Source organism: Pelodiscus sinensis, chromosome 3 (assembly GCF_052426305.1).
Source record: "Pelodiscus sinensis isolate ZL-2025 chromosome 3, ASM5242630v1, whole genome shotgun sequence".
NCBI lineage: Eukaryota > Metazoa > Chordata > Testudines > Trionychidae > Pelodiscus > Pelodiscus sinensis.
The window spans coordinates 61,795,365-61,806,431 of NC_143054.1; positions in this window are offsets into that span (position 1 = coordinate 61,795,365).

Genomic DNA, 11,067 nt, shown 5'->3' on the forward strand with positions numbered 1-11,067 from the left:
TCCTACACTTCAGTTAGTCTATAAGGTGCCACAGGACTCCTCATCGCTTTTGCAGATTCAGACTAACACGGCTACCCCTCTGATATTTAAAAACAAGTTGTGCCAGTAATCAAACACTAATACTGCAGAACACAAGGATCTTGTCTGAACTAGATGACAATATTTTTCATTGGCTTATTTTATGAAAAAGCATTTGTGATGGCTTGGACCCCCTAGGATGGCACCCGATGAACTAAAGATACCACTGAGCCTGCCTTTTCTCCCTGCCTGGGTACTTTTTAACCCTGCCTTGCTCCGCCAAGCTCTTAAACTTCCTCCAGTCTAGCATAGAGACAGGCCACACCCAGCTGCAAAACAATACAGACATAGCTCTGGGAGGGCTTAGTTTAAGGGATTTGCCTCAGCTCCCAGATGTTCACTCCCTGTGAAGTACAAAACCCAAAATTATATGAAATTTGTCTCTTCCCTCAGGGTATGTCTACCCTGCAGCGTTTTTCCAGAAAAACAATACTTGCGTCCACACTGCCATTGAGTTCTTTCAACAGAAAGTCAAAAGTATGGAGGGATTTTTCTGATGGCAATAAACCTCATTCTGTGAGGAAGAAGCCTTTTTCTGAAAAAGTTTTTTCAGAAAAAGGCATATGTAGACGCAGAAGAGGGAGTTCTTTTGAAAGAAGAGGCCTCCAGCAAATAACACAGGTGCCCTGGTGGCCACTCCGTCCAGCCTAATCACAACTTAAATGTGAGATAGCGTCCAATGAATGTGGACACTATCTTTCGAAAAAGCACATCACTTTTTCGTTGTGCTTTTGCTATGTGGACGCTCTCTTTCGAAATAAGCTTTTCTGGAAGATCTCTTCTGGAAAAGCCTCTTCCAAAAGAAGCTTCCAGTCTAGACATAGCCTCAGTATGAACTGCTTCTTACCTCCCTCCTCCCCAGTTAGAAATTACGAATCTGGGTCATATGAAAAACAAGGAATAAATGTAATAACTGCACAAAAGTGTATTTTAAATGGTCAAAGAAGTAGCAAACAGAATAAAACAGATTACTAAGAAAATAATACAAAGCATGCAAACTAAGAAAGATTCACTAAAGAAACTGGTTACAGAAAATCTTCACCCTAGATATTGTTTTAGCTAGAGTCCTTCAAAGGCCAGATATCTTCTCAGCCTGGGTCCAACAGATCTTCCCTCTCACTCCCCACCCCAGTTCAAATCCATTTGTTTTGAGGTGTTTTCAAGTGTCTCATTGGGTAGGTAGGCAGACGTGAAGTAAACTGAAAGCCATGATTGTTTTCCTTCCCTCTTTATATAGAATTTCTATAAAGTATCACAGTTTCCATAAGTCAGTGGCAATATGGAGCACCCACGAAATGGCCAAGACTTTTGATAGCCTTGCTGATAGACCTTCAGCCCTCTCTGTCTTGTCCATTGTTGTATCTGAAGTATAAGCAGCAGGCATCATCCAAAGTAGCATATATGAAATATTGATACACAATTAATACTCCTAACTTCAGATACAAAAGTGACATACAAAAAGGATAAACATATTCAGTAAATCATAACCTTTGATACTTTATATGATACTTTCATAAAGTACATTTCATTTGTGTCATATTTATATCAGAAACATATTTTCATAAAGAATATGGAATGTAATGTCTCTGCAACTGTTCCCTTTTCCCTCGGTTCCTTTATGATCATAAAATCCTAAAGGAGAATAAAAAGTTAATTATTAAAAAATCCTTGTCCTTTTATATCAGTTATAATTTGCTTTTCTGATTCAGAGAGTAAAAGTTAAGATTTACTTAGTGACATCTGGTTAATTAAATGTCTATTTCCTACAGTGTGTTAAAGAGATTATAATGCAGAAAGTCAACAATGAATGAGTAATTAAAGTGTACCTCAGAGCAGAACTAACCTTATAGCTGAATGTAATTAGAAATAAAGTGGGAACAATATGTTTAGAGAATTACTTCTTTTATTAGGTTGCCATTGACAGAAACCTGTTTAGGTATTTCAAACCTCATTTTGTTTAAATCTCCATTTTACTTTATTCATCTGTGCAACGTTATGCCTCAGAAGGAACAGCTATCTCAGGAGTAGGCAGCACCAAGTTCTGTCAGATACATGCCATTCAGGGGGTCTGCAGTTACTCTGGGACTGCAGAATCTGTTTCCAGGGTCTCAGAGTATTTGCTTTGGCAGAAATAGTTTCAGGAGAATTAGAGTTAACATTAGCCTGGCTGTTCTTGACAAATGCCTGCTACAGAGAATCTAAAAATGAAGTGTCATTAAAATATGAAATTCACTCCTTAGATTTTATTGGCTTCTGCAACTCCCACTATGGGCTTTCACCAGTCAACATTCTGCCTGGTTAAAGGTGCAGAGCCACCAAAAGGGGGTGGGAGGAGAAAGAGGGCAGTTGCCCTGGGGCCAGGCCACTGCTACTGCTGCTACCACAGCATCAGTGGCAGCCAGAGCCCATGAGTCCTTCAAATCATTACCAGAGCCCTGTGTGGTGAAATCTGGACAACACTGAGGGCTGGGTCGGGGAAGTATGGCACAGTATGGGCAGCACTGTGGGCTAGCTGCCCCTAGCCCTGTCCCTTCTACCTGAGGCCCTGCCCCTTCCAAGGGACCCAGAGCCGACCCACACACACACATTGCCGAGGGCCAAGCAAAGTCTGCCACCAGCCCTGTGACAGTGCAGTTATGTAAGCTACTGTGAGGCCTGGATTTGGGCCAAGTCAGATTGCCTAGGGAGTAAACTGCTCCTATGGAGCAACCTGTGTCATCCTGGCAGGAATTTAAAGGAGACCCCTCCTTCCTCCCCCCCCCCCCGCCCCCCCGAGGTCTTATGCAGAGTGTATGCATCCTTCAGGATAGACTTTCCATACAGCATCAGTAAGTCACCAATGCAACATGCACACCTTCTACACCCACTAGACTGCATCTGGCCCTCTGATCTGGCCCTGGGGAGGTTGTGTCCTGGTAACTGTGGCATCCCCTCATTCTAGCACAGCACACGGAATCTCTGAAACAACTTAAATCTTGTCCAAACATCAGTCACATACAGTTTTGTAATATGCAAAAAAGGATGAGCAGTTAATGAAGAGAAGGAGCACACGCACACAAATCTTATTGTCATTTAAAGTGTCCTTGGCAGTGAAGACTGTGACTATTCAAATATCTATGTCCAAGATGTCTCAGGATATCTCTTTTACCTTCCAGACACCAGTTTCAGTAGTCTGAATTGAAGATGATGAGAATTCATGTTCCCAGACCCAAGACTGCTGGCAAGAGCTAAAGCACAGACAACAGACTATGGCCTGGGCTACCCTACTAACTTAGGTCAACCAAGGCCACTTTACATCGACCTAATAATGACCCTTCTCTGCGCGGCACCTTCCACTGACTTGATTGCTCCACCTCCATGTGAGGCACGTCTCTTAATTCAATATTGACAGGTAACAGAGAAGCATGTAGACACAGTGTTGTTTAAGTCATCTGAATTGGCCACCAGGAGGTGTCCCATAGTGCTCCACTGTGGTGACAGTTTTCAAACTGCTGCACAGGAGCCAGGGATACAGGAAACAGCCCCTCCCTGTGAAAGTCTGGGACCTTTGAAAGCCTATTTCCTGCTTGATCAGTGTGGAGAGCTTGCCAGCCCAGCTTGTCATGGCAGTTGACTTCTATCCAACCGGAACACCAGAAATAAAGAAACCTCTCAACTCTCTGGAGGAAGGGATAAGGATCAACCATTCCTATGTCAGCTCCTGCCCGTATCTCACACAACACACACATAAGCCTATTAAACATTCATTTTGCTTCCCTGAGTTCACCTTTTCCCTTCTTAAACACCAAGCCTCTCTCCCCCTTTTTATTGTCTGTTTCTTTTTCAGAAGGAGAAGTTCAATGGCCAGTTTCAAAACAGCCCTATCCCTTTTCAGTGAGCCTTTGAAACTGCGGGGGCTGCTTTCTCTACCCCCCCCCCCCCATCATGGTGGATTGCCAGACTCAGGGGCCTTCTTATGCCAGCAAGCATAAACTCGGTGTTAAATTTGAATCTACAATGTGGCTGTCTTTTCAAGTTCAGTGTTTCCAAGCAATGTTTGTCCTTAGTTTTTCTGTGAGAGTGCAATGGCTGCTTCTCTAAAGCTTCTTCCATGTTGAAAGGTTCTATCGAGTTTAAGTTATTCCTTACTCTTAATGTGGTGAATATTGGCAGAACCGGTAATCTTTCTTAAAATGGAAGAAATTTAGTAACTGTACCCACTATACCAGATTCACAGAACTCAGATCTCTTAATATAATCACAGTCTTCTTTCAATAGCCACCATTGCAGATTATTAGTGATCCCTTCTCAGGTACAAGGTAATATATGCAATTCATTAACATTCTTTACAGACCTTCGTACTTTTGCTTTTACACTGAACAGCCCTTAAAATGTATTTAATATCTTCCTATAACTTTTGCATTCAAATAACTTACTTAACACACTATTACCATACCGCACATTACTTTTATATTACCTCCTTTTGCAATTTTGCTTCTAAAATTGCCATTCTGCTCTCTCCTTGTTTTTCAGCAATACTTTACATTCATTTAGGAAATTTACTCAAATACATATTAGACCTGATCTGAACATCCTCTTTTTTCGTTGTCACTCTCGATCTTTTTGAGCACATTCCATTTTCTCATCACTTCATGACCTTCCACATTACAAAGGGCTTATGGTTTCTCTGACTCCTGGAATCAGTTTTGTCCCAATTCGTTCCAGCATTAGTTCACTTCATTCATGTCACAATTTCTCCAGCTCCAAGAAGGATTTTGTTACATATAGAAGTCCCAAGACCCTTCTGGCAGCTCCTGTGAGGCTGAAACTCTGAGCCCCAGCAGGTGCACCCAAAGGGCTAAATTCATAAACAGACTTAGGCCTAGCAAAATCTAATTTTTAAGGACCTAGAAAATCACATTGGGATTGACAAAATCTGAGTTAGTCCCCAAGCCTGAAACATGGGTATAAACAGGCGCCTAAGAATGGAAATAAGGAAAGCCAACCATTAAGCAGGGACCTATCTAAGATAACTAATGGGAGATTTTGATGAGAGAAGTGTGTCCTAATGCTCACCCTTCTCAAAGAAGTGAAATGTCTAAGATTTAGTCTACTCTATGTCCCCCTCCTGTCGATCTATGATACACAACTTCAGCTACGTGACTAACATAGCTGAAGCTGATGTATTTACCACAGTGTCTTCCATGTGGTGAGGTCTGGGGGGCTGCTCTTCTACTCGTCTCATCCTGGTGGAGTACCAGATTTAACATGAGAGTGCCAGTGCATCAATTGCTGCAGCATCGATCCACTGTGTAGTGAAGACAAGCCCAAGACTAGGCTTCAGGGAGATGCCTATCTCTGCTAGTAATCCAAAGCCAGGAACTCCTCTCCCAGTCTACATCTAGACTGGCATGATTTTCCGCAAAAGCAGCTGTCTACACTGGCCGCTTGAATTTCCACAAGAACACTGACGATCTCATGTAAGAAATCAGTGCTTCTTGGGGAAATACTATGCTGCTCCTGTTCGGGCAAAAGTGTAGACAGCTTAGATTTGTTTTGCGCAAAAAAGCACCAATTGCTAAAATGGTGATCGGGGCTTTTTTGTGCAAAAGCACGTCTAGATTGGCACGGATACTTTTCCACAAAAAGTGCTTTTGCGGAAAAGCGTCCGTGCCACTCTAGACGCTCTTTTCCGCAAATGCTTTTAACGGAAAACTTTTCCGTTAAAAGCATTTGTGGAAAATCATGCCAGTCTAGACGTAGCCACAGAGTCTGGCCAAATCTTGACAAAGTTGACCTAAGATATGCAATTCCAGCTAATGAATAGCATAGCTGTAGTGGACATACCTTAGGTAGAGTTTTGGCAGCATCCCTACTGCAGGAGGTCAACAGAAGAAACACTCCCATCAACTTCCCTTACTCATGACCTGATAGAGTACCAGAGTCAATGGGGGCATCATCAATGATTGATTTAGTGGATCCTTACTAGACCCACTAAATCAACCATGGGAGAATGATCTCCCATGTCAATCTCCTGGTATGTGGAGACAAGCCCTCAGACAGAGAATTTTTTTTCCCTCTCCTGAAGAAATAGAGACAGAGGAGCACTTATGATTTTTAGAGCATTCATCCAGAATGTGAGACTCACAGGGGTGACCTAGATTCAATTCCCCCCTCTGTCCAATGGGGAGAAAGAATTTGAATAGCTGTCTTCCATGTCTCAGGACTGTGCTCTAGGCACAGCTCTAAAGGACGATCTGTGCCTCAGCCTCTTCTGTTGAAGCTGCTCCATTTTGGATAGGTGCTTAAGTAGTCATTGGGCCAAAGAGAGAGCAAGAATGACTCTATAGTACCCAACCAACAGCCACCGGGCTCTGGCTACTCAGTAAGGTTGGCAATATCACAATACCCCCAAAATAACCTTGTGACCCCCCTCCAATTCCCTTTTGGATCAGGACCCGCAATTGGAGAATGCTGGTCTCCCCCATGAAATCTGTATAGGATAGAATAAATGCACACAAAAGACCAAACTGATCAGTGGTCAATGGGGGACGGAGGACCAGATTTCATGATCCACGAAATGCATTTTTCATGGTTGTGAATTTTATAAGGTCCTACATAGTTCACTTGCTTTGCCTTTTGGTCTAAGTAGCTCAGCATATATTGTGACTTTCAAATAATTAGAAATATAACAGGTGTACACTTCAAAAGTCTCTTGCCTCCTGCCATGAAACTGTCATTTGTGTAGTATGTCCTGAATAGATATTTTAAAAAATATTTTGCTCTTTCTGATCACCTCAAACACATCATAGAACTAAACCAAAGCTTCATGATTTATTACCCTATATATACTTATGGATTTCACATCATACATTAGAATTTTTAAAAATAAATATGTGATTTGCATTCTCAGGATGTCCAGAGGAACAACTGTAAATGAAAGCTGCAGATCACATGCAGGCAAAACTCTCACTGAACTCAGAGAGATGTGCCTATGTAAAGTCTGCAAGACTAGACAGCAACAGAGCACAGGATAAGTGTCCTTATATACCACAGGCTCCAATCAAAGCTCAATGTCAAAGGGAGTCTTTCAATTGACCTCACAAAATAAAAAAATGATGTTAAATTAACCTGTTTCATAGCTGCTGACTTCATGGGTGCTCCAGGGCGGAGCACCGATGGAGAAAAATAGATGGGTGTTGAGCACCCATTTACAGCCCCTCTATCCACCCCCTCCCATCCACGAGGCTGACCCCGGCCTCTCTCTGCCTCCCCACAGAGCCAGCCCATAGCGATCAGCTATTTCACAGTGTTTGGGAGGTTCTGGGAGTTGAAGGGGGAGTTGTGAGGACACAAATATGCTCAGGGAAGAGGATGGAACAGGGTGGGAAAAGGCAAGGCAAGGATAGAGCAGGGGCAGGAAAAGGCAGATGGGAGTGGGGTCTTGTGGGAAGTGGCAGGACCTTGGGCAGAGCTAGGGGTCAAATACACCCCAAACTCTTTTGAAAGTCAGCACCTGTGCTCTGTTATACTGTGTACAGAGATAGAGATACAGGAGAAGCTCAGAGTTATGAACACCTTGGAAAGGGAGGCTGTTCATAACTGAACAAAATGTTACAGTTGTTCTTTTGAAAGTTTACAACTAAACATTGACTTAACAGAGCTTTGAAACTTTACAATGCAGAAGAAAAATGCTGCTAATCATCTTAATTTAAGCAAACATAGAAACAGTTTCCTTGCCTTCTCATATTTTAAATTCTTTTTTTAGTAGTTTACATTTAACACATTTTCCTTTGTCTTCTACTGTTGCCTAATTACACACATCCAGTTCCAAATGAGGTATGTGGTGATTGATGCGTTTGTAGTTCAGAGCAAGAAAGAGAGCAAGAGAGAGAGAGAATATGCACACTTTGAGAAGCCAGAACATAGGACACGAGATTACTTATCTCAGTTTATTAAATTCTATAAACCAAAGCAATCAATTAATAGATTTTAAGGCTAGTAGGGACTTTTGTAATTATCTAGTGTGGTACTGCATATCACTGGCCATAAAATTCCCCAATAATTTCTGCATCAAGCCCAATATCCTGTGGTTGAACTACAACATATCTTTTGGAAAGACATCCAGTCTTGATATGACATAACAGCTTTTAAGTACCTAAAAGCCTGTTACAAGGAAGAGGGAGAAAAAAAAATTATCCTTAACCTCTAATGATGAGACAAAAAGCAAAGGTTTTAAATTGCAGCAAGGGAGGCTTAGGTTGGACATTAGGAAAAACTTCCTGTCAGGGTGGTTAAACACTGAAATAAATTGTCTAGGGAGGTTATGGAATCTCCCTCACTGGAGATATTTAAGAGTAGGTTAGATAAACATTTATCAGGGATGGTCTAGAATAGATCGGGGTGAGGAAACTTTTTTAGGTCAGGGGTCACTGACCCACAGAAAAATCAGTAAGGGTCTGCATACAATGACAAGAAAAAACACACACATACACCCCCTCACTGAGACGGTATCCAGCTAAGAAGGAGCACGACATTTTCCACATTCCCCTCACATACCAGAGCCTAATGGGGCCCAAGCTAGTAGATTTTATATTCCCCATCCCTGTAGGGTTTGGCGGGGGAAGTGAGTGGGAACAGGGGCTGGAGAACCAGCAAGGACTCCCCAGTGCTGCTCACGGCAGCAGATCCAGGGAAGCCAGGGGTTGTATCCAGCCCCAGGCCTTAGGTTTCTCACCTCTAGTCTAGATTGAGCTTGGTCCTGCTTGTGAATGTAGGAGACTAGACCTGATGTCCTCAAGGTCTCTTTCACTTCTAATATTCTATGATTCTATGATTTAAAGGTTTCAAGTGATGGCAAATCCACCACATCCATTGACACCTTGATCCAATGGTTAATTACCCTTCATGTTAAACAATTGCATTGCATTTCAAGTCTGAATTTGTGTAGCTTCAACTTTCAGCCACTGGAGCTTGTTATACCTATCTGCTATCTATTAGCAGACTTTTTCTCTATGTACATATTAGATATTATAAAATTCTCATTGTTAATGTTGACTGTGTTAATTGCAAAAATTCAAGAGTATCATTCTGCCTCTTTTTAAATATTCAAAGTAACCAATTTATACTTTAGTTCCATATTTTGTTTGCTCAAAGCCATGCTTCTGTCATAGGAACACAAAAATTGCTAAATAAAGGACTCATTTATACTCATTTAGTCCCACAGCAATCACTGCAGATGCAAGCAATCATAGAAACCAGAATGTGGGTCATTGTGTATTATACTAGTAAGTTACCATGATTTAATACTTGAAAATTCATACATAGATACTACGGTGTCAGGTATATTAGAAATAGCTAAAATAATTTAGATTAAAATAGAAAATGCTTCAATAGATTTGTTTGGAAAGATGTAAAAAATAGGATTTTTCAAATATTTATTTAGTTAATGTCTCCAAAGATAAGTATCAGCCCAAACAAACATTAACAGAAGAATTATACATACCTGAATATTTTGTAATATTATAATATAAGATAAAATAATGGAACCCATGAAGTTTTACTTAAATTAAGACATTATCGCTTTACTGAAATGAAATACACTTCAACACAGACTACTAGTAAAAGAAATTAGCACAAATGTTATTGCAGACTGAAAAAAGTCATACTAGAGGAAACAATCTTAATTACCCCTGTATTTATATGTAGCAGTATTTGTTGAATATTAAAATATTTAGATGTTAAATTTCCTTTTTCCTCAAAGGCATTAAACAGCAATATATATGCAAAATATGCAAACAAAAATAGATTCTCCAACAGATCAGAATTCCAAATCCTCATTAACATCAGGGCAGACAAAACTCCATGTTCCATTCCTTTCTACTTCATTTGTAATTTATGCACAGTGAATATAATCAGGCAGCACTCCAGAGTTCATTAAAAACTAAAGTTACCTTTTTCTCCTTATGTGTATTTGTTTACGTGCAATGAAAAGTATAGGAGCTTTAATTCTGGAAAGCAAGAAACTCTGGAGGATTGGTATGACACAATCCAACAGACTAGTACATTAATCAATAAAGAGCGTCCACACTGCAAAAACACATTGAAAAAGCAATCTGCTTTTTCGGAAGATAGTGTCCACACTGAATGGGCACTATCTCGCATTTAAACTGGGATAACTATGGACAGAGTGGCCACCAAGGCATCTGTGCTTTTTCCTCTTTTTTCAAAAGAACTCCCTCTTCCCCATCCACACACGCCTTTTTCCGAAAGAGCTCTTTCAGAATAAGACTTCTTCCTTGTAGAATGAGGATTACCAATGTCAGGAAACCCCCTCCATTCTTTTGATTTTCTTTCGGAAGAATGCAATTGCAGTGTGGACATAATTGAAGTTTTTTTTAAAAAACAGCCTTTTTAAAAAAAAACTCTGTAGTGTACACTTACTCATAGTGGCTGCTCTCCCAGCTTTTCCTAGATATATATCCACCACTTGCTGATGCTTTTCCTTCTGATCTCTTACGCTCTCCCAAACATATTCTGTTCTTTCTTCTTGCTAGTGATCTCTTGGTCTGTATCCATAAGAGTGGGCTCAATGCAATGTCCACTGCCTTCTATGAGTATTATGTTAAGCCCTGAAATCCTAATCCACAACCATTGTTAAAGACTTTAGAGACAGATATATTTAACTCCTTGTACAACTGTTTTGATTTTCTAATACTAAACTCCAATATAATAATTCTGTAAACAGGAGCATTTACTATGAGATAGATGTACAGCATCAATTAGTGATAAAACATTAATCAATGGCACTCAATAAAGATCCAAGGGCCTATGTTGATGGAAGCTTTTTCAGAGCTGCGCCATGCCATTATTACCTGTAAAAGAAAAGTTCACGACTGAGAACATGGCCCGTATTTCCGGTGACGAAGTATTAGGAAAGATAGTGAACATTCTGCATAAACACAAATTCAGTCAGATGCTGTAACACACAGTTCCTGTTAAATAACAGGC